The sequence below is a fragment of the Bufo gargarizans genome, chromosome 2 (genome assembly GCF_014858855.1).
Source record: "Bufo gargarizans isolate SCDJY-AF-19 chromosome 2, ASM1485885v1, whole genome shotgun sequence".
Classification (NCBI taxonomy): domain Eukaryota; kingdom Metazoa; phylum Chordata; class Amphibia; order Anura; family Bufonidae; genus Bufo; species Bufo gargarizans.
The window spans coordinates 547663441-547689113 of record NC_058081.1 but is presented as its reverse complement, the minus strand read 5'-3'; the positions used below and the strand labels follow the sequence as shown (position 1 = coordinate 547689113).

Below are 25673 nucleotides of genomic sequence, written 5' to 3'. Positions count from 1 at the left end.
GGCAGTAATAAGCAAACTGAGGAATGAACCTTGAATGATGTCATTTAACTAAGTCATGATTTTATTTTAGAATCCTAAAAAGGTTGTCTGAGATAATGAAAAATTGTGGACAAGGCCTAAAGTGACTTAAAATTAAAATAAAAATGAAAAAATGAACAAAAATGTTACACTCACATCTTTCCCCAGCACCATACTCTGGTGTACTGGTCCAGCATTGGTGACGTGCCTGAATAACGCTGCAACCAGTCACTATCCTCAGTGTCCTCAGTGGTATACTGAGGACAGCGATTGGCTGCATTGGTCTGGTGCTGTATCCTGGCACTTCACTTTGCTCATCCCTGACAATGTGAGTTCTGGGATATGGACGAAGAACGTGACAGTCGATCGTTGTCCTCAGCTCTTCCAAGATCTTTAATTATCTCAGTCATACCAAGTTAAAAATATAATTGGAGAATTTGTATATTTTGCAAACATCAATTATAGAAGATAATTTATTAGGAATTTAGAAGGCCTAAAAGACAATTGGGTCTTGGATACAATTTTGGATAATGAGTAGAAAATGTACTACAATAATTTTTTATGTTTTTTCCTTTTTTTTTTTTTTTTTTGCACTTTTTGATGAGAACTTGCAGGTGGGTGGGGGATTTCAGGCTTTACATTTTAGTGCACTGTATTAAAGGGATTTTTGAGCTCCACATAGTGATATTCTTATCCTCCAGAAGTCCAGATAGGTCATCAATATCCAATTAGTAGGGGTTCGACACCCAGCAACACCCACCAATTAGCAGTTCTCTGCAGCCTCTGGTGCTGAAACTCGCATGTTAAATGGAGTCAGAAACACAGCTCTATTCAAAGTGCAATGACTATGTCAGGTTACTGCAGCTCAGCTCAAATTCACTGTCACCAGCTTGATTTACATCCGTTTCACACACATTAGGGGAAAATTATCAATAATGGCGTAATTTGCTCCAAAACAGATCAAAAGTGGTGATTTGTTTCACCCTATATATCAATGCTTAATGTGTGCCAATTTGATAGTCCCATCCACTTTGACACTTATAACTCATTTCTGGCATGATGCATTATTTATTGTGAAAATTCTGGAGAAAACAGTTGATATATTTGGTGCAAATTAAAACGCAATTCTCTTTGGCACATTTTACACCATAATTCTAGCACAGCATGCTTAGTAAATGTCCCCCACTGTTTACTCACATTTTCACTGGCCATTATCTCTTTGTCTTGTTGTGCATTTTATTTTTGCTTATAAAGTCTATAAGGGTGGGGGAGGAGTGTGGAGAAGAACTTAAAAGGGATTTCCAGGATTTTACTATTGGTGACCTATCTTCCGGATGGGCCATCAATAACAGGTCATTAGAAGTTAGACATCCTGCAGCCCTGCCAATCAGCTGTTTCAGAGTAGATCTGGCACCAGAAGTCAGTACTGGAACTACACAGGTCTGTCCTTTGAGTAGTAGACAGAACTAGTAACTGCATCACTTTTCCAATTTACTTTAATAGATGCAATGTTGCAGCCAGCAGCTCCATCCACTACACAGTGGAAGGAGCTGTGTTGTTTCTAAGCTGGAGCTACTCTGAAAAAGCTGATTGGTGGGGCTGCTGGGTGTTTGACCCCTGCCGATTTGATATTTATGGCCTATCCTGGGGCCTAAAATCCTCAACAATCCATTTAAATAGAGGACTTATAATGCTACTGTACTTTTTAAATACATTTCCAATTCCCATGAATTAAAGTACAGTAGGACAATTTTTAGGCAGCTACCTGAACTCATTCTTGGCACTTGCTTTGCAATTTACTGCTTGAATTTAAATTGCTGCTGTGGGGTTTCGCTCTGGTAGATAGGGTAAGCGGACACAGTACAGAGGCAAAAGACAAGTTCTTAACGCAAAACTTCAGTGTTTATTCACACTTGAGGCAAATGCACAAAACAATGCATTACTTTGCAGTCTTGGTGTTTGCATCACACACAATGAAAAGTACATTTTGGTGTTACTTCACACAAATTGGAAAGTTCATATAAGACAAGTCACCTTGATGTCAGTTCTGCCTCCAGCAGTGTACAGCAGGCTTTAGGGGGCCTGTTTCCTTGGCCCATGGGTCTCATCCCTCCAACCTGGCACCAAGCCTCAGATCCCAACACAGAGATCCTGCTGCTGAGCCCAGCTGCCTATTTAAGGACAGCCAGGTGCGGCCAAAAACCCGGACCGGCAATTAAAATCCAGTCCAGTATTTGACCCCACCTGGCTGCAAATCAGCCCAGCAGCACACACTGGGAGGAAAATACCTGTTTTCCTAGACCATTTCCCTCACTGTGTCACACTGCTTTATTTTGCAGTCTTAAGGGAGATGTGAAAACATACTCTGCCACCCTGGGTTAGCTGTTAGAAGCCCATCAAGAAGTCCAGTTCTTGGCGGGGACAGCGTGATGACGTGAATACGTCGCGTCTCATTCTCCCCCCTCGTTGGCCTCCTCCCTCCAAGCTCCCGGCTCCATCCGAACAGCTGATGCCTTGAGCTGCGACGCTGCGCTGTACCTGGTCTGGCTCCTGGATTACCTCGCTTGCTGCTGGTGGATGCCTGGCTGCTGTTGTGGCGGCTGCCGGGTGTCTCGTCTCTGCCTTTGGGCTTGGATTCCCCTGGGGACTTCCTGCCTTCTTTCTCTGCTGCGGGCTCCGCTCTCCTGCTCTGCCCCTGGATCCGGCTGCTTCGCTGTTCCGCCTGTCGCCCCTTTTCTGCTGGTGTGCGGTGGATTTTCCTGTGTGCTGCTCCTCTCCTCTGGTCCCGATCGTCTTGCTTTGGCCTGGGGCGGGCGCTTGGATGCTGCTGCTTTGGCTACCCGGTCTGCTCGCCATCTGGACTGCCTGCCACCCTGGTGATCAGTGAGGACACCTGTCTTCCCTCTCTCCGGCTCCGATTTTCTGCCACGGCTGCGGCGTGCACCGGGACTGAGGCTCCTCCGGACACGTGAGAATACAGTTTTCACTGACTTTATCTCTGCCGCACTGTTGGTTTCTCTGCTACACTGAGCAGATATATTTCTGCTTGATTTTTTTTCTCTTGGTGGTGTCTGGCGAGGGGGGGTCAGAGGGGTGAAAAATAAAAAAAAAAGGGAGAGAAGAGGAGAGGAAAAGGGTCAAAAGGAGGAAGAATAGAAGGGGAGAAAGAAGCAAAAAGGAGATATAAAGGAGAGTATAAATTGAAATAGAAGGAAGGAAAGGGTGAGGGAAAGAAGGGAGGAGAGCAGGGGGGAAAAGAACAGGGGAAAGGAAAAAAAAAAAAAAAAAAAAAAAGAAAGAAAGAAACGGGGGGGGGGGGGGGGGAGAATGGCCCCAAAGCGACGGTCAGTTGACTCCTCTGTAACTAAGCTGGGGTCTAAGACTCCAGAGAACAAAATTGATATGTTTCTGAAATCGCCCTTCCTAAATGAAAAGAATCCAGCCAAAACTAAACTCTCTGCTAACCTGAAGAAATTTGCTAAAACTCCCCAGACTGATGAACCTTCCGAGGACGGATCAGCGGAGGCAGACCAGGAGGAAGGCGAGGAAGGTCTCTCTGCACAAATGCGAACAGAATATGACCCGTCCTTTGCGCCGTGGAAAACAACGGTACTTTAGTGCAAGGGATGTCTACTCAATTGGGTTCAGTGCAGAGCGAAATTTCTTTAATAAGAGAAGACTTGGTAAAGATCCGTGACCGAGTCCTCAATGTGGAAAAAACTGTTGACTCTTTGCAAACCGATATGGACATGTTAAAATCTAAAACTCTGCTTCTCACTTCAGAAAATCAAGCACTACAAAATAAGCTAGAGGACCTTGAAAATAGGTCAAGGCGAAACAACGTTTGCATAATTGGTTTCCCAGAAGGGGTTGAAGGCCGACACCTAGAGGAACAACTCAGGTATGTTTTTTTTTTTGTTTGTCCTGTGTTTTTTTCTTTTGTCGTGATTGATGTCCACTAGATTTGTATCTTGGAATGTCAGAGGGCTCGGGGAAAGGGTCGAAAGGCAAGCTATTATGGATGCATTAAAAAGATATCTACCAGCAATTATTTGTATATTAGAAACTCATCTTACTAAAGAAACCTTGTCCCGTCTCTCTCAATCTTATCATTCCACCTTTAGCGGCTCCTCCAGGGGCGTCTCGGTTCTGATTTATAACTCTGTAGACTTCACCCTTATAAAATCCCATATAGATGATCAGGGCAGATTCATTTTTTTGCATGGTAAGCTGTATGGTTACAGTTATATCCTCGCTTTCTTCTATATACCCCCGCCATTTTCAATGTACCCACTGATTCAGTTAATGCTTTTTTCTGAAAAGAGATCAGAATGTCGGCTAATCTTGATGGGGGATTTTAATGCGGTTATGGACCCCAACAAAGATAGATTTACATCAGATACAGAACGGGGGGAGGAATTCTTGCAACTCCCCGTTGCCCCAGTTCTGTTTGGAGGTAGGAGTGGTGGATATATGGGAATATCTTGGCGGAGGAAAGAGAGTATACTCTTGTGTTAGCAGGGGCGGCAGAGCAATGTCCAGGATCGATCTAGCATTCACCAATGAGAGCAATTTGAGCAATATCCGGAAGATACGATACAGAGTAAGAACTGTTTCGGACCATTCACCCGTACTAATTGATGATCGCATCGGGGAGAATAAGGATAATAGAGGGCTAGGATTTAAGCTGAATCCATATTGGCTCACTATTATGGATAATCTTCAGTCTATCAAACTACTGATATCCTCCTTTTGGGAGGTGAATATTCCCTCTGCTAACATCAATATAGTATGGGATGCCTTGAAAGCATACTTAAGGGGGGTTTTTATAAGTGAGATTGCTGCAGCAAAGAGAACATTTAAGAAAAAAGAGGAGGAATTGGTCAAGATTGCTGCATCTACAACTGAGCGATTTACCAGTCAACCCACGGAGTATAACAGGGAAGAGATGCAGAAGGCTAGTTGTTCTTTGGAGAAATATGTAATAGAGAAAGCAAACCACAGAGTATTCTTTAAGGGGAGTCTGGACGCCCTGGTAAGCTTTTAGCCAGAATAATTATACAACAAGACAAGAAAAACCAATCTATTATTTCGATCCGTAACGCAGAGGGGGAAATTATAACAAACCCAGAAGGAATTAAGGATACCTTTCTACAATACTTTGCTCAGATATATAGATCCTCTCCTGGTTTGTCATCTGAACTGGTGATGCGGTTCTTGGAGAAAATTCCACTCTCTACCTTAAATGAAGCTCAAATAGAATATCTGGAAGAGGAGCTGTCTCTCTCGGAGCTGAAGGAGGCCCAGGGGTCCATCTCGGGGAACTCATCGCCAGGACTAGATGGCCTTCCATACGAGGTTTATCGCAAGTATAGCAATGTGATTCTCCCTCGGATGTTAGAGGTTTTCTCCCAAGCAATACAGGGAGTGGGACTACCACGCTCCATGATGGAGGCTCTCATTGTTTTGATTCCAAAAAAGGATAAAGACCCGGCAGAATTGAGCTCCTATAGACCAATCTCCTTATTAAACACTGATGCTAAGTTACTATCAAAAGTTTTGGCTAGGAGGCTTTCGAGGGTTATATCCACCATTATCCACCCAGATCAAAATGGCTTTATGCCAAAAAGGGGTACCCATCATAATTTGCACAGGCTATTTATGAATATTCAGTCCCCGGGGTGCGGTGCCCGCTCCATCCTGTCGTTGGACGCCACTAAAGCCTTCGACAGGGTGGAGTGGACTTTTCTCTGGGAGGTGATGAAAAAAATGGGCTTTGGCCCAAGATTTATGGCGATGGTTCAGCTCCTATACAACTCCCCAGCTGCGAGGATAAGGATCAACGATATGACGACAGAGAGTTTTACTCTAGGAAGAGGCACCTGTCAAGGCTGTCCCCTTTCCCCCCTTTTATTTAACATTTACATTGGACCTTTAGCGGCTATCATAAGGCAGGACCCGAAGGTGGTCGGTTTTGGCATAATGGGGAAGCATGATCGTGTATCCCTTTACGCAGATGACATCCTGGTTTTTATTCATCAAACAGACACCACTCTTCTTCGCATAATGGACTTGGTTGGTCTTTTTTCCGATCCGTCTGGCTTGGAGATCAATTATAGACGAATTGCGAGGCGAATGGGATAACCAGTTAACGATCTCTGACTCAATAAAGTACCTGGGGATAACAGTTTCTGCCAAACCTCAGGAATACTTACAACTCAATCTGATTCCTTTGCTGATAAAGTTGAGGGCTAAAATTAAGATATGGCAAAAAATTCTGCCAGCGAGAGCGGACAGAATTTCATTAATAAAAATGGTAGTGCTGCCCCAGGTTCTCTACGTCCTGCGCAATTCGCCTGTATGGATCGCAGAGAAGTACTTTAGATTGATAGAGCGGATGCTTAATGATTTAATATGGGGGAGGAAGCGCGTGAGACTGAAGGTACTCTATTTCTCTATGCCCTACAATCGGGGAGGTCTCAACCTCCCCTATTTTAGGGGCTACTTTGCGGCCTCCCAACTCTGCCTTTTTAATGACTGGGAAAATAGCCATTTCTGCAGTAAAGTGGTGAAAGATTCAGGTTTTTCGGATTTTTTTACAGTACTAGAGTCTGACTATTTATCAAATCCACTAATTGGGTATACACTTTTCTGTAGAATGGCTACAAAGACTTGGCTGGCAATAAGGAGTTGGTGTGGAGTTAAGGCATCACTCATCTGCACCCCATTATGGCATAACTCAAAGTTTTTGAACTTAAATGACTTAAGTTGCAGCCAGTATTGGAGGACCAAAAATGTTCAGTACCTACATCAAGTGGTCAGTGGTGGACAAATTTTGCCCCTCGTGGAACTAAAGCAAAGGGCAAATCTAGGTGAGGTGGCTTGGTATGCATACTTTCAATTGAGGTCAGCACTCTCTAGCACTTCGAATAGTCACTTTTTTAGTATAGATACTCCAGAATTTTTACATGATTCAATTTGTAAGAAAATTGTCACGAGAATTAAAGTATCACATTGTTATAGACACTTAATGAAAAACCTTTTTTTGGGTGTTCTCTCTCCAGGACAGAGATCCTGGTCTTCTTTGCTTTCAGAGGTGGGTCCTCCAAACTGGGAGAACATAGGGGAAAGCTTAAAGTTGGTTTCACATAATTTCAACCACACTGTCGTACAATTTAATATTTTGCACAAAATATATGTGACACCCATATGGTTATTTAGGAGAGGACTTAGAGCCTCCTCTGACTGCCCACGTTGTGGTGATTGCGAGGCAGATCATTTACATCTGTTTTGGGACTGCCCAATGGTGAGCAGGTATTGGAGACTGGTCCAAACTAATCTGGCTCGTAAACTTAACATTGTCGTTCCTTTGTCCCCCAGGATATGGGTCCTGGGAGATTTATCAGAGGTTAATTATCAACCTATAAAATGCCGATTGTTGATCAAGGTGATGTTTTTAGCTAGGCTCCTTATCTCTAGATCATGGTTTTGCTCCTCCGCTCCAGACTGTAATAACTGGCTGGGTTTGGTTGAGAAAGTGAAAAGTTATGAGAAGATTTTGTACAAACAAAGAGGATCCTACTTAAAGTGGAGTAAGCTGTGGAAAGATTGGGACACGGTTAATTAATCAGGACTCCCCCCCCCCCTTTTTTTTTTTTTTTCCTGCAAGGTGGGAGGGGGGGCGGAAAGGTTGGTGGGGTGGGGTGGGTTGGGGAAGATCTTATCAGTCCGGTCTTTTCTATATGTATTGTATTGGTGAAGAATGTGAAGCTATACTGGAGCACTGGAGTATCTCTAGGAACACTGGAGGATGGCAGGACCTTCCGGCATTAAATAATGGTTAAAATTTTGATCTACCCATAATATTGAGTGGTACATGGGCGGGGGTCCGGGGCTCGGGACTTCGGGGGGTCCGGGCATCGGGCGCGACCCGAGATGCGGCTCTTCCTGTCAGACATGAGGCTCGACTGCGGGCAGTGATATGACACATGTGTGGGATGGGTGCTACTATGTGTTCTTTTAATGGGACAGAGTTGGTCTTTGGTTGTGTTTTTGTCCATATCCTCTTCAATTGCCGGTGACTGCCGAGCGATATTTGACTCAAGTCCTTAGCCACACGAGATACTAGTGTGAATACATGTGAGGTACGGTTAAGCAGGGCATTAATACTCAATTTAATCACACGGGGATGAGGCAGTAAAATATGCGAGTGGGTTCTCTTCCACTGCGATAGAAGATTGCTGGACCCCCCTTTTTCTGTTCTACGAAATGTTTGAGATTAAAGATCATTGTAAGCCCGCTTCGCACAGTGTATGTGAGCACCAGACGATTGGCCACATGAGTGTTGATCCTGCCGATCGTGCTCACCCATGTTCGGAGGAGGGCGTACGTGGTGTGCGTTCGCTGCCTGGCGGTCGTCTGGGCTGCGGGCCTCTGATCCCTGCCCCTTATAGATAATATTACGCTAAATGAGATGCTTCGTTCATCCGCTTTATTAGGCTTTGGATGCCGGATGGATCCTGCTTTCTCCTCCAGTAAGTGAGATCTCCACTTGATTTTTAACCACTTCCCATCTGGGCCATTTGCCCCCTTCCTAACCAGGCCTAATTTTGCAAAACTGACATATCTCACTTTATGTGGTAATAACTTTGGAACGCCTTTATTTATCCAAGTCATTCAGAGATTGTTTTCTCGTGACACATTGTACTTCATGATAGTCATAAATTTCAGTCAAAATATTTCACCTTTATTTATGAAAAAATCCCAAATTTACCCGAAAATTTGAAAAATTCACAATTTTCAAAATATCAATTTCTCTGCTTTTAAAACAGAAAGTGATACCTCATAAAATATTTATTACTTAACATTCCCCATATGTCTACTTTATGTTGGCATCATTTTGGAAATGTCATTTTATTTTTTTGGGACGTTAGAAGGCTTAGAAGTTTAGAAGCAATTCTTCAAATTTTTAAGAAAATTGCCAAAACCCACTTTTTAAGGACCAGTTCAGGTCTGAAGTCACTTTGTGGGGCCTACATAGTGGATACCCCCATAAATGACCCCAATGTAGAAACTACACCCCTCAAGGTATTCAAAACCAATTTTACAAACTTTGTTAACCCTTTAGGCGTTCCACAAGAATTAAAGGAAAATGGAGATCAAATTTTTAAATTTCACTTTTTGGGCAGATTTTCCATTTCAATCAAATTTTTTCTTTAACACATCGATGGTTAACAGCCAAACAAAACTGCAATATTTATTACCCAGATTCTGCGGTTTACAGAAACACCCCACATGTGGTCATAAACTGTTGTATGGGCACACGGCAGGGCGCAGAAGAAAAGGAACTCCACATGGTTTTTTGATGCCATGTCCTATTTGAAGCCCCCCTGATGCACCCTTACAGTAGAAACTCCCAAGAAGTGACCCCATTTTGGAAACTAGGGGATAAGGTGCCAGTTTTATTAGTACTAGTTTTGGGTACATATGATTTTTTGATCATTCATTATAACACTTTATGGGGCAAGGTGACCAAAAAATTGGTTGTTTTATCACAGTTTCTATTTATTTATTTTTACAGCATTCACCTGAGGGGTTCAGTCAAGTGACATTTTTATAGAGCAGATTGTTACGGACGTGGCGATACCTAATATGTATACTTTTTCTCATTTATTAAAGTTTTACACAATAATAGCATTTTTGAAACAAAAAAATTATGTTTTAATGTGTCCATGTTCTGAGAGCTATAGTTTTTTTATTTTTTGAGAGATTTTCTTATGTAGGGGCTCATTTTTTGCGGGATGAGGTGACTGTTTTATTGGTACCATTTTGTGGGACATACGCGTTTTTGATCACTTGGTGTTGCACCTTTTGTGATGTAAGGTGACAAAAATTGCTTGTTTTGACACTTTTTTTTTAATTTTTTTTTTACGGTGTTCACCTGAGGGGTTAGCTCATGTGATATTTTTATAGAGCTGTTTTTTACGGACGCGGCAATACCTAATATGTATACTTGTTTTTATTTGTTTCACTTTAACACAATAATAGCATTTTTGAAACAAAAAAAATGATGTTTTAGTGTCTCCATGTTCTAAGAGCTATAGTTTTTTTTATTTTTTGAGAGATTTTCTTATGTAGGGGCTCATTTTTTGTGGGATGAGGTGACGGTTTTATTGGTACCATTTTGTGGGACATACGCGTTTTTGATTACTTGGTGTTGCACCTTTTGTGATGTAAGGTGACAAAAATTGCTTGTTTTGACACAGTTTTTTTTTTTTTTACGGTGTTCACCCGAGGGGTTAGGTCATGTGATATTTTTATAGAGCTGGTTTTTACGGACGCGGCAATACCAAATATGTCTATTTTATTTAATTTTTTCTATTTTTACAAAAAAAAAATATTCCTTACTTGGGGACTTTTTTTTTTTACATGTGAAACTTTTTTTATTTTATTTTTTCAACCCTTTATTTTTTATTTTTTATTTTACACTTTCCGTCCCACATAAGGTCATACAAGACCTCTGGGGGACATTTACTTCACTTTTTCTTTTTTTTTTTCACTGTTGATTTCTCCTGTAACTGGGGCTGACATAGTAGCCCCAGTTACAGGAGAAATGCACCCCCCCCCCCCCCAGAGAGGCTGTACAGCGCAATACAGCGCTGTACAGCCTCAATGCAGGGCTGATTGAGGTCTCTGAAAGACCTCACACAGCTCCTGAACTCTCCGGTCCCGGTGGTCACATGACCGCCGGGCCGGAACAGGAAGCACATAGTGCTTCCTGCTCTGCATACACAGCGCTCGGTGAGCGCTGTGTATGCAGTGATCTAGAAGGCAGGGACACCTGGGCACTGTCCCTGCCTTCTCTCTGGGTTGCCCTGCTGTCACTGACAGCGGGCAACCCGATCAGCAGCTGCACGATTAGCGTGCAGCTGCAGTTTCTGAACGGACATTCAGAAACGTCCTTTCAGAAATAGAGATCCACCCATAGGACGTTTATATCCTATGGGTGGACGGAAAGAGGTTAACACTCACATAATTATGGACACTTGCATGAAATTATTGTCAATCATGCTCACAAATCAGAATTGACGGACTTATAGATTTCATAATATTGTAAATGTAATATGGATATGAATTTTTGTATTATAACGAATAAAATATATAAAAAAAAAAAAAAAAAGATGTACAGTGCTAAGGCAACTGCAAGAGTCAGCAGCCTATGCAAATAACTAGAGAAGGAACAACAAATACCTCAGAAGATAAATGTCTTGAAATATGAGTAATAGTATGCTTTAATAAATACAAGCTCACTCAAATCCTCAAACCCTGTTTTCAGATGTAATCTAACACAAATCAGTTGACAATAATCAGAAAACTAAAAGTGTTCTGGGTCTTGGAATGCAGTGACAAATAAAAATGGATTAATTGGTAAAAACAAAAAAAAACAAAAAAAAAAAAAAAAAAAGAAGTCCAGTTCTTATGTTAATTACTGGGTCCCTTGCCTGATACTCATAGATGCCAAATGTTTGTCTACCAGACACCGAGAGTAGTATTCAAGTTCTTAAGTTATAAAGTGGTTTTCCACTTTAAAAATCAATTACTGAAGTTATTCAACGAAGTCACGTGCGACTTCGTGAATAACTAACTTCGGCTTTTCAGAGCCTATACATTCTAATACTGTACAGAGACAAATCTCCGTACAGTAGGATTCCAAAGTTTTGAACCAAGTGACTTCGGATGAAGCATACAAAGCTTGCTTTGCTAAACACTAACCGAGAGGCCTAAAGACTAGGTCATCTTCTGCTCAAAATATGTGTGCAGGGCTGGAACAGCTTTTTTTGAAAAGTAATGTTGGCTTGGGACTCTCCACATTGTCTGGGCACAAGCCATCAGTTCTCTGACATGTGCAGAATCAGCTACATGGAAAGGGAGGTACTTTAGTACCATCAACTTGGCCAGGTGCATGGTTAGCTTCTGTGCCTTTGGATGAGTGCACACATACTGCTGTATCTTAGCAATTGCTTCGGTGATCGATTGCTGTCGAAATAAGTGACGGGCAGTAGGAGGAGGAGGAGCATCAGGAGCTATAGACGACATTGAAGTCGATGAAAAGGAACAACAGTTTCCTTCTGCTGAGGTTGGCGAGCTCTGATTGCTGGTGGGAGATGCAGTGGCTGCTGCATCAGGATGTAAGGCTAAATGAGTAGTGATGAGCGGCAGGGGTCATATTCGAATTCGTAATATTTTGCATCGAATATTTGCAAATTCGAATATTCGTTAGGAGTAGTGTTGATTGCGAATTTTCGTAATACGAATTTCCATAATGAGAATTTTCATGATGCAAATTTTCATAATGCAAGTCAATAAGATCGTGAAAACTCAGATCCGATGGTATATTCTAACCCCCAGGCATTTCCATGGTGATGGGGACGCTTGTCGGGGAGGAGTATGCTAAAGTGGAACAACTGTACAGATTTTAAAAAAAGAATACAAATATTCTAGAATTTTCGTAATATTCAAAAACGGAAAAAAATGAATATAGAGCAATTTAGCTAATACAGTGCTAGAATCTTCTTTGTCTAATAGTCTGTAATTTTCTTCTCATCTTTAGTTCAGATTGGAAAAAAAATTACAACTATTAAAAAAAAAAGATTATAGCACTATATTAGCTAAATAGTTTTACATTAGTTTTTTTATTAAATATTCACTTTATTGCTATATATTCTTGTTTTAGAATATTACGAATATTCGAATAACAAATATATAGCACTATATCAAATATATTCGTTTTTTAGAATATTCATCTTTTTTTCCATTATGACTTCAGATGGAAAAAAAGAAGAATATTCTAAAAAACAAATATATATTCGATATAGTGCTATATATTTATTTTTCGAATATTCGTAATATTCTAAAACAAGAATATATAGCAATATAGCGAATATTCGAAAAAAACGAATGTAGAACAATTTAGCTAATATAGTGCTATAATCTTTTTTTTTTTAATAGTTGTAATTTTTTTCCAATCTTAACTTCAGATGAAAAGAAAATTACAACTATTAGACAAAGATTATAGCACTTTATTAGCTAAATTGCTCTATATTAGTTTTTTTTTCCGAATATTCGCTATATTGCTATATATTCTTGTTTTTGAATATTATGAATATTCTAAAACATTGTGTTGGAATATACTGTCGGATCTGAGTTTTCACGATATAACTCAAATCCGATGGTATATTTTAATATAGAGACGTTCCCATGGTGATGGGAACGCTTCAAGTTAAAATATACCATCGGATTGAAGAAAACTCTGATCCAATGGTATAATAGGGACTTCTGACTTTACATTGAAAGTCAATGGGGGACGGATCCGTTTGCACCATATTGTGTCAACGTCAAACTGATCCGTCCTCATTGACTTGCATTGTAAGTCAGGACGGATCCGTTTGGCTCCGCACGGCCAGGCGGACACCAAAACTACTTTTTCCTTCATGTCCATGGATCTTCCAAAAATCAAGGAAGACCCACGGAAGAAAAAACGGACACGGATCACGGAACTACGGAACCCATTTTTGCGGACCGCCTAAGTCTGATGCCCAGTAAATATATATCTATCTATATATATATATATATATATATATATATATATGTATACAAATTTAGTATATGGTAAATAGCGCAGCAAGTGAACAAGATAAACACGGCGATATATTAGACCACTTGATAAGACTAAGGGCTCATGCACAAGAACATGTGCTGCCCGTTGCCGTATTGTGGACCCCATTTGTGGATCCGCAATACACGGGCACTGTTCCGTGTGCATTCTGCATCACGGATGCGGACCCATTCACTTCAATGGGTACGCAAATATGGAGATGCGGAACGGTGTGGAACAGAATCACGGAACGAAGCACTACAGAGTGCTTCCGTGGGTTTCTGTTCCGTACTTCCGTTCCGCAAATAGATAGAACTTGCTCTGTCTTTTTGCGGAACGGACGAATGCAGATCCATTCAAGTTGAATGGGGGTGGATTCATCCCAGCAGCCGTACAGAGGTTGCCCGTGCATTGGGGACCACAAATTGCAGTCCCCAATGCACGGAATCGCTCACCTACGGCCGTGTGAATGAGCCCTAAGTCTGATGTACAGTAAGTCTATGTATAACAGAAGAGATTAGTTATGAAAGGCGTAGCAGGTGAACAAGATAAATGCAGCAAAATATTATACCACCTGTTGAGACTGAGTCTGCACAGTAAGTCTATGTATATCAATGTGAATCGCACAGCAGGTGAACAAGATTCACAGGGCGACTATACTCAGTCTGCACTGCTCCTGCAGTTTCCCTATGCTCAACACTGTCCCTAGCGTGGAATGAGTCCTTCAAAGTGACATCACAGGGGATGGCTATCTGCAGATTGGCTGGCACCACGTCATTTTGGGTGATCCTACGTTCCCAGGCTTCTTACTTTCATTTTGTAACACATGTATCTGCCATTTTAGGGAAAAAAACAATTTGTTACCATGAAGCATTTAGAAATTCAAATTCATAGCAAATTGAATTTTCCCTAAACTTCGGATCGAATTCCACTTTGGATGCTTTGAATGGCTCAACACTATTTATAAATAATAAAAATGTCCAAAATATGTCACAGTTTCAAGATAATGATTAATTATTTAAAATATCCAATAACGTCCTATAAATGTTCCCAATAAATAAGAAGATTGTAATGATTGCATCAACTCATTTTGCACTTGCATCTATGATCCGTCTCGTAATAGCCCCTGTTATTACAATCCTTCCTGCATACTGCAGGGCTGAATACCTCCACAACATTTTGGAGGTTATATTGCTCGCTGCTGCAGGAATATTTTTTTTTACATGCTGCATTTATATTTAAGCAAATTATTCTTTATTATCCAGCATTCAAACATACATAATGCAGACAGAAAACTAGGTATCCAGGGCACCAGCGGGCATGTATTTCAAACAGAGACATTTTCCATCTATATATTTGTACATTCTGAAAGGATAAGACAAACTCCTATATGCTTTTCCTTAATATTTAATGAAACATCTCAGTTCAGCCCCTCCCTCCTTTGCCAGGACAGTGACAAGGAACCATTAGCAATGCCCATTTCAACTAGTGAGTGGGTGACTCTGAAAAGAAACAAACACAATTGGAGACGGAATCCGAACACGGGCAAATGCATGTATGCACATATGTAAAATGTAACCTGATAACCCAGGTATTTGCAGACATTTAAAATTAGCCAAGGAAACATTTTTCTAGTGTGATAGATAATTGCCGATCCCTTTTATTATGATAAGGGCATCTGTCAGCAGATTTGTATCTCCTGTATGAAACTGACTGACCTGTTACATGGGCGCTTGGCAGCTGACCGTAACTGTGTTGGTCCAATGTTCATATGTGTACCCACATTGTTGAGAAAAAAATGATGTTTTAATATATGCAAATGAGACTCTAGGTGCAACGGGGGCATTGCTGTTACACCTAGTGGCTCTGCTCTCTCTGCAACTACCGCGCTCCCCTACACTTTGATTGACAGGGCCAGGAAGGCCTGATGACGTTTTCACTGTCTGGTCCTGTTAGAGTGGAGAGGACACAGCAGTTGCAGTCAGAGCTGAACTTCTAGATGTAACGTCAACACCTTTGTTTCTCCTAAAGACTCATTTGCATATATTAAAACTTAACTTTTCTCAGCAATGCGGGCACATATGAACATGGGACCAACACAGATGGCTTCAGCTGCCAAGTGCACATGTAACAGGTCAGCCAATTCAATAGGTACAAATCTGCTGACAGATGCCTTTAAGTCTAGGCAAAGCTGGAGCTGCAAGCATCGGTGCCTTGTCAAACAACTGATCAGCGGGGACCCCCACCGAACAGATACTGATGACCTATCCAGAGGATAGATCATCGGTAAGAGAAAAAAAAAAAAACTCCCGGGAAGCACCTTTAATGTCTGTGATTAGTGGTGATGCCAATTGCAGACATTTAACCCCTTAGAGGCCATGCTCAAATGTGACCACGATATCTGAGCACTGCGCTCCCAGGGCTTGAATGGCTCCCCCTAGCTGTGATAAAGGAGCCATTCAATTATTGTTGCAGTGTACAATTAAAATCTTAAAAAATATTTACCCCATATGGCAAATGGCATAACAGAAGAAAAATCGAAATATCAATCTGCCGTTTTTTTTTTTTTTGCTGTTTCATCTACAAAGAAAATTTAATTACAAGTGATTAAAAAGTCATAGAATCATACACCTCAAAATGGTATCAATCAAATTGCCCACTATAACTGAGCTCCCACATAGCTTCATAGACTAAATTAAAAAAAATGTTATGGGAGTCAGAATATGATGATGAGAAGAGTAAATACATTTTTTCTAACTTTTTATTTTTTTTACATATTAAAACACAAGAAAAACAAATGTGGTATCGCTTTAATCGTACTGACACCGAGAATGTAAGGCATGGGTCAGTTTTACTACACAGGGAACACTGTAAAAACAAAACCCATAGCATGGCGGAATTGTATTTTTAATTTTTTTTCCCCCCATTTTGGATTTTTTTTCCAGCTTTCCACTACATTGGATGCAATGTTATATGGTGCCTTTAGAAAGTACAATTTGTCCTACAAAAAAACAAGCCTTCCTATTGCTATGTGAACAAAAAACTAAGATAGTTATGGTTCTGGGAAGGCAGGGAGTAAAAAACGGAAATGAAAAAATGGAAGAACACCATGTCCTCAAAGGGTTAAACACCAGGACCACATTTGAGAATTTGGTTGATTTCTAATCTCTACATGCTAAGAGTTCAGGTATTAGCACTATACCATCTCAAAGCAATACATTTGCGGGCTAAAAACAGGGACTCTCGGAAAAACATTAGAATGTGGTAATTCCATATCTATTCATCCAACAGTCCTGGCAATAAGACTTCAGGACATGAAACTGGGAGAGATAATAACCTAGAAAGTAAATCTGTGTCCAAGATCAAAAATCAGGCAATAGGAGTGAAAGACCAGATTATATGCCAGAGGTCAGCATTTAGTTCCTGACATCTGGGACATGTGGTGGATATGTTTGATGAATAATATATAATTGTGTAAGTCCGTTGTTGATTGAAGGCAAGACTTTAAGGTGTGACATTAATAAATTCTCTATTTATGCGTCTGAGAGTGATGGTATTTTCATTTGTCAATGACCTTTAATGGAGCAACCATGAGCTTATTCTGTAACAGATGTGTATAAAGTGCAGATATTAGTCCCCTAGAACCCTATTTTTCAAGTACACCAATTAGGGAATATTGCAAGAAGGTTTGATATTTGGATGTTAATTCAGCAGCAAGGGCAGAACACGACCTCAGGTAGGAGAAAAGGGCAGTCAAAGGATTCCATGTTTATTGATCAAGTCAGTAAAAGACACTTATACATTTTGTATAAAAAGGTCGCCCAATAGCTGCTCACGTGCTGTATGCCAAACCTCCACCACATGGATATTATATAAGCGATCCAAACACTGGTTGTGCCACAGAGGCATATCTGCAATAATATCAGTAAAGCTGGCAAGTTACTTAGATTCTGCCCATGCCAGATCAGCAAGTTTATGCAGAGGGAGTAGGGGTTTACAAAGTGGAGTCATTTGTTCTAAGACAGGCTACATGTTGTGAAGGTCAAAATAGTGACATAGGCGGTACTCATAGGTGGGGAGCGGCAACTGAGATACCCATGACTGCAAATATTGTAGCTGACCAGCTAAGGCCTCTTTCACACTTGCGTTGTCCGGATCCGGCGTGTCCTCCACTTGCCGGAATTACACGCCGGATCCGGAAAAACGCAAGTGAACTGAAAGCATTTGAAGACGGATCCGTCTTCAAAATGCGTTCAGTGTTACTATGGCAGCCAGGACACTATTAAAGTCCTGGTTGCCATAGTAGTAGTGGGGAGCGGGGGAGCAGTGTACTTACCGTCCGTGCGGCTCCCGGGGCGCTCCAGAATGACGTCAGAGCGCATGGATGACGTGCCATGCGATCATGTCATCCATGCGCGTGGGGCGCCCTGACGTCACTCTGAAGCGCCCCGGGAGCCGCACGGACTGTAAGTATGCTGCTCCCCCGCTCCCCACTACACTTTACCATGGCTGCGAGGACTTTAGCGTCCCGGCAGCCATGGTAACCATTCAGAAAAAGCTAAACGTTGGATCCGGCAATGCGCCAAAACGACGTTTAGCTTAAGGCCGGATCCGGATCAATGCCTTTCAATGGGCATTAATTCCGGATCCGGCCTTGCGGCAAGTGTTCAGGATTTTTGGCCGGAGCAAAAAGCGCAGAATGCTGCGGTATTTTCTCCGGCCAAAAAAGTTCCGGTCCGGAACTGAAGACATCCTGATACATCCTGAACGGATTTCTCTCCATTCAGAATGCATTAGGATAATCCTGATCAGGATTCTTCCGGCATAGAGCCCCGACGACGGAACTCTATGCCGGAAGAAAAGAACGCAGGTGTGAAAGAGCCCTAAGTAATATACATTTTGGGAACTGTAATATTTCCAAGGCCAATTTTTGCCCCCAAATAAAGGATATAGAAAAGAGAATCTAACTCTATGAACAGGTGCTTTGGGATCGGTACTGCCAAGTGTTAGAATAATTACAGGCATTTGGGGAGAATAATCAATTTAATCAAGTTAATGGCAAAAGTGGTAGTGATTTCCAGATATTGAACTTGTCATAAACATGTGCAACAAGAGACTATACTGTATATTGCATAGTAGTGTCTGAGAATGTAACTTTGTAATGACAATACCAAGGTATTTAAATCCCCACTCTTAATCTCCAGGTATCTTATGGGCCATAACGCCATGCTCTATCTAGTGGCATGTAAACTGATTTATCCCAGTTCACTAATAGCCCCAAATAGGTGCCAAAGTCATTTATGATCTCTGTAGCCTGAAACAGTGATGTATCAGGGGAAGATAACAATAATAACAAATCATCCGCATACAGGCCTATACTGTACTCCTTATCTCCTACTTGAGTACCATGTATTGAGGGGGTGGTCCGAGAATGTACGGTTAGGGCTTAGACTGCCAGGGCAAAGTGGAGACAAAGGGTATCCTTGCCCTGTGACTCAAAAAGAGGAAAGGTAGGTGACAGCTCTCCATTAATTGTTTGATAGAATAATTTAATCAAAAATTGTGGACCAAAGCCAAATTTAAGGCAACATAAAATTGGGCTTTCTAAGGAGTTTGGCATCTAAAGACCCCTTGGCATCTAAAGTATGCACGTGCCGCCAAATGAACTTTAGCAGTGAGTGCAAAATCACTAATTCTTTTGACTAGTTATATCACTTGTGCATGCTCTGATACTGGCAGTAATGCCGTATATGCTAGATTATCATGGCCAAGCAAGATGTGTGGCCATGTTAATCTTCCGGCACATTCATTAATTGTCTGTAGGGAGACACTCCCTCAAAGACTTAAAATTCATTCAGACGAATGAATCAATTAGTACGAATAGAATCGCTCATTTCTAGACAGGATAACTTTTGAATACAGTCACCGGTTAGAGGGATATCTTTACTACAGTTTACTTCAAATACTTTTCTAGCTGGCTAGAGAATACAAAATTTAATGGGACCAGTTGCTTCTCCTGACAAGTCTTTTTTTGCAACTACTTACATCCCACATATAATATCAATTTTGGAGCATGTATTCTATATGTTGAACCCAGGTGCATAGTTAAAGGCTCATGGGTCCTGGTGCAAGAGTTCAGCTTGGGCCCCGCTTCCCTCAGTGCTTTGTGTTCAGGGGCAGAGAAGCACATAGCTTTCGTGCTGCCCGAGAAAAAAATTGAAATGGCACCTGCCAAATTCTTGACCTAACTCCTTCCCTCCAGCCAGATGTGTAACTTGACAAGCATATAATTTCTATAATACCTTGGTCTTTTGCCCCCTCAGGATCCTGGGCCCAGTAGCGACTATAGCTGCGCCCCTGTTTTAACCATGCTTTTTTTTATTCCTTCTAGAAGTTATGAATAAATAACTTGCAGTCAGCAATAAAGGTACCGCTGGGCGTTTTAGTTGGGGGCGCAGTTGGGAGTACAGCCTGACACTATCTAATCAGTGCTGCCAGTGTCAGACTGTGGAAGGACACACCCTTTAGATTCATTACACACAACTGAAGTAGTTCAAGCCTTTTATTGTTTTAATATTGATGATTTTGGCATACAGCTCATGAAAACCCCAAATTCCTATCTAAAAAAATTAGCATATCATGAAAAGGTTCTCTAAACGAGCTATTAATCTAATCATCTGAATCAACTAATTAACTCTAAACACCTGCAAAAGATTCCTGAGGCTTTTAAAAACTCCCAGCCTGGTTCATTACTCCAAACCGCAATCATGGGTAAGACTGCCGACCTGACTGCTGTCCAGAAGGCCATCATTGACACCCTCAAGCAAGAGGGTAAGACACAGAAAGAAATTTCTGAAGGAATAGGCTGTTCCCAGAGTGCTGTATCAAGGCACCTCAGTGGGAAGTCTGTGGGAAGGAAAAAGTGTGGCAGAAAACGCTGCACAACGAGAAGAGGTGACCGGACCCTGAGAAAGATTGTGGAGAAGGGCCAATTCCAGACCTTGGGGGACCTGTGGAAGCAGTGGACTGAGTCTGGAGTAGAAACATCCAGAGCCACCGTGTACAGGCGTGTGCAGGTAATGGGCTACAGGTGCCGCATTCCCCATGTCAAGCCACTTTTGAACCAGAAACAGTGGCAGAAGCGCCTGACCTGGGCTACAGAGAAGCAGCACTGGACTGTTGCTCAGTGGGCCAAAGTACTTTTTTCGGATGTCATTCGGAAATCAAGGTGCCAGAGTCTGGAGGAAGACTGGGGAGAGGGAAATGCCAAAATGCCTGAAGTCCAGTGTCAAGTACCCACAGTCAGTGATGGTCTGGGGTGCCATGTCAGCTGCTGGTGTTGGTCCACCGTGTTTTATCAAGGGCAGGGTCAATGCAGCTAGCTATCAGGAGATTTTGGAGCACTTCATGCTTCCATCTGTTGAAAAGCTTTATGGAGATGAATATTTCATTTTTCATCACGACCTGGCACCTGCTCACAGTGCCAAAACCACTGGTAAATGGTTTACTGACCATGGTATTACTGTGCTCAATTGGCCTGCTAACTCTCCTGACCTGAACCCCATAGAGAATCTGTGGGATATTGGGAAGAGAAAGTTGAGAGACGCAAGACCCAACACTCTGGATGAGCTTAAGGCCGCTATCGAAGCATCCTGGGCCTCCATAACACCTCAGCAGTGCCACAGGCTGATTGCCTCCATGCCACACCGCATTGAAGCAGTCATTTCTGCAAAAGGATTCCCGACCAAGTATTGAGTGCATAACTGAACATAATTATTTGAAGGTTGACTTTTTTTGTATTAAAAACACTTTTCTTTTATTGGTCGGATGAAATATGCAAATTTTTTTAGATAGGAATTTTGGGTTTTCATGAGCTGTATGCCAAAATCATCAATATTAAAACAATAAAAGGCTTGGACTACTTCAGTTGTGTGTAATGAATCTAAAATATATGAAAGTCTAATGTTTATCAGTACATTACAGAAAATAATAAACTTTATCACAATATGCTAATTTTTTTAGACGGACCTGTATAACATCCCCAAAGGCCTTCTTTCCTTAAGGCCCCTCAATGACCCCAAAACATTCCTAAATGGGGAGGGTCCTTGGAGCCCCAAAACCTGGCGGAAATCTGCCTCGCCCCTCAGATAAATTACCTCTAGCCGTATAGCTGCCAGCTCAGAGGCAGAACTGTGCAAACCTGGGCTACACCTGGGCAGATTCCTGCCATCTCACCCTTCCAATTCCAAGGCCTGAGGAGTCCAGAGCCCTCTCCTTCCCCACCACTCCAGAGCCACCATTCCCCCAACCGCCAAGGCCGCCATGACAAAAGAATGACCCGGCCAACTAACGGCAGCCACCGACCAGACCCCCAGTTGTACCAACACAAACCCCCCTCCCAACTTGTGACATACAACAGGGTGGGTGGGACTGATTCCTTCACTGTGCCCACTAAAAATGGCCCCTTTCCCGTCTTTGGTCCCCCCTTTTAACTATCTTCCCCCTCCTACCAGCCACTCCCCTCCCAGCACCGTCCTTAACCCCTTACCTGCCATTTTCTCCCCACTCCCTCAAAACCCAGTCATGCAGGCCTCCCCTCAGGCTCGCAGCCCAGATCCGGCACGTCCTTTATTGCACACTCCTGGCAATGAATTTATAATAAAGGAATAGTAAAGGAAAGGCACAACATAGTCATAAGAAATGATGCTCAATAATTGTTATTAGGTAGTTGCTAAAACAGACGTGTCAGGAGAGGTTACAGGTCGACTTTAGAATAAGAAAAGTTTACTTTGGTCCTTAAAGGGGTCATCTGCATAAAAAATTAAATAAAATTACAGTTTCCCTTTTCGTGTGATTCAGTGAGAATGTTGAAAACATTCCTACTTTCCTGCACTCCCCAATGTAATTAGGTTGCGGCACTTTATAGATCACTTATTGTACAGTCGGCACGTGATTCTAGCCTGGTTACAACCTGTGATGTATGCGAGTTGCGCCAGGCTGTGGGGGGGTTGACACTGCAGGTAGTGATTGGCTAAGCAGTTACCTTTCCTGTGTTGAAAGGGATCAGGAAGTACAGAATGAGGGAACCCAGGATGCTTCACAATGGGAACGGTGGGGAGCATTAATATTTACATTTTTTAGACAATCCAATTAATAATAACCCAAACTATGTTAGGTAAATAAAAACAAAGCATTTCTCTATTATATTCTCATAGGTTAGTATTTGACATGTTTTTACAGGAAACTAACTTAACAGTGAACAGACAGTTACCTCGTCAACATAGATTGTCTTTTTCTAGCAGGTATTCTTAAAGGACTTCATTCAATCCTTCTGGGAAATCATTCTTAATTGTGATCCAATTCCATCTGTAATTTTTTTTTCTGATTGCGTCTGTTAAGTTATTATACAGTAATCTGTGTCATGGCATGCCATCTCCATGCAGGGGACCCAGACTGATCATGTCATACGATAGGTACCATATCACAGTTCCCCAGTTACACTCATCCAGACATCTGCTCCAAAGCAAATACCACTTTTTGAAAACTCTGACGCTAAGAGGGAAAGAACTTTCAACCTAACTTCTATTCGGTGTCTCAGCAAAGAGCTGGTGAAAGAGTCTGCCAATAACTGTCAGATTTCAGTGGGTTAATGCGCACTCTTGGGTGTTCGTTATTGTTCCAGCTTTGGCTTATTTCTCTTGCTGTGCTTCCCCCCACAGATGTTCTTACTCTACACACTCACACAGCCTGTTAAAGATTTATAGGGCTCCTCGACCTGTGGGAAATTACTCCAGATTTCTCTCAAATCAATGCTGAGTGTCCCCTCTCTGTCTGTCATCCCTCCTCACCTCCCTCCCCATCTGTCTATCTTTATGTTTAATAGGAACTGAGATGTAATTTTTTTTCCAGTTCTGTTTGATGTAAAGAGGCTGCAATGTGTCTTCGGGTGGATTGGGCAGGCAAGGAGAGGGGGGAGATGCTAAGACAGAATGAAAGGGAAGAGATAGAGAGAAAGGAATATGGATTGGGAGGGAGACACGCTGAAAGATACAAGGTGGAATGAATCTTCAGCACGCAGGCACATTAGCCGATGTAAAGTCTAAAAGGAAAAGCTTTTTGCTAAAATTGTGGATGATGGAAAAGAGATGAAATCTAAGCGAGGACATCGGGGACCATATATCATTTATATATAAGAAGTGCCTTTTAGAGGGAGTCACATTAACCCATTACGGACCTGACTAGCTTTTGCAATTTGGAGCTATAATATCTCCTGGGACACTTTCTAGCTTTTAAAAAAAGATAATGGTTTTGGTTGTGTAATCAATGGAAGCAAACTGGAGACGGGATCAGACTACTTGCTTCCAGTGCATAACAATAAATGGCAAATTGGACAAGACCATACCCCTAACCCATTTCTGAAGCTTATATTTAGAGATGAGCGAACTTCTGTTTTAAGTTCGGCGTCTAAAGTTCGGGGGCGGGTTAGCGGAGAATCCCGATCTGGAACCGGATATGGATTCCGACTTCCGTTGTGGTCCGTGGTAGCGGAATCAATAATCGGCCATTATTGATTCCGCTACCACGGACCACAACGGAAGTCGGAATCCATATCCGGTTCCAGATCGGGATTCTCCGCTAACCCGCCCCCGAACTTTAGACGCCGAACTTAAAACAGAAGTTCGCTCATCTCTACTTATATTATTAGGGTGCCTTTTTAGTGGGGGGTTTTGTGTGTGTTTTCAGCCAAATACATTATTTTTTATTATCTTTATTTCATGCCTTCCCCCCACCCATCCCGTGTTCCCCACCGCCTCTTGTCAACCACTAGTACTATTCATGTACCTGTGCCTAACCCAATTCCAGGCACGATCGATTGTGTCGTGTTTGGCGAATAAAGCTGATTCTGATTCTGATGCCTTGCATTTTTTGTAGAGGAAGGTATTCCCTTGTAATGTCACTTTATTTGTAGAGCAGTATAAATGAAGAATAATTCACTGGTTAAAAAATATGCCATGCAAAAATTCCATTAAAAAAAAAACTCATTGCAGGGCATAAAAAAAAAAAACAATGGGTGTCTATGAGACCAAAATACATTGGAATATTAAAAAACTAAATACCCAACAGTATGCATATAAAAAAAAAAAAATCCATTGACTCAGAACTGCACCACAAGTGTCAAAAATACCACTACAAAGAAATGCATGTTTGTGTTGTATTTAATAATTCTCATAGACTTCCGGGTAACACCTCAAGCTGGTCTTTTGTTTTTTTTTTTGCCTAAAAAAAGACAACAAAAAAGCACCAAATAGCACAAGACACCTAAAAAAACACGTTAAAAGACTATGAGACACCACCATGAACATTATTACTTTATTTTTGCTGCAACGGAATTAAGCATCCAGTTAGTAAAGTGGTAGAAATATGGTTTGTTGGGTCTTGTCCCCTTAACTCTCTGTGATGTACTATTACTGGTAATTAAACAGACATTCACTTTGTAGCAAGGTATGTCGAATCCACAGGATGGGGGATAACTATCAGACTGGTGGGGTCCTACAGCTGGTACATTCACCAAACATGAGAATCGGGACCTCATACCTTGTGCACACCCCAAAGTAAATGGTGCGGTACGTCAAGCATGAGCACAGCAGCTCCATTCATCTTTATGCGAGTTCTGGAAATAGCCGGCATTACACATGCACAACCTATTGCTCTAATAATTTGGGTCACATCAGGATAGACATCCCAGTTCTCATGATTGTGGAGGTCCTTGTGGGTATAGGATAAATTACTACAACTGAATTACCCCTTTAACACACTGTCATAATAGTACATCAGGGTGGTGGCATGGCGCTGGTTATGCATCTGTAGTGCACCCTTCGGAACGCTGCTAAAAAAGCTTGTAAAACCGCTTCTAAAGCTGCTAGTGTTTTTTTTTTTCTGCTTCCCCATTGACTTTGGGGCAAAAACCACTCTCAATCCGCCATTGCCTCTTCAGGATAAG

The 25673-nt window shown here is 41.8% G+C and overlaps 1 protein-coding gene across 1 annotated transcript in view; it reads left to right on the top strand.

Annotated features, from left to right (window-relative positions):
- Nucleotides 1–25673, top strand: part of LOC122926661 (carbonic anhydrase-related protein 10-like) — a 493040-nt gene that overhangs the window by 165957 nt on the left and 301410 nt on the right. The window lies entirely within an intron of this gene.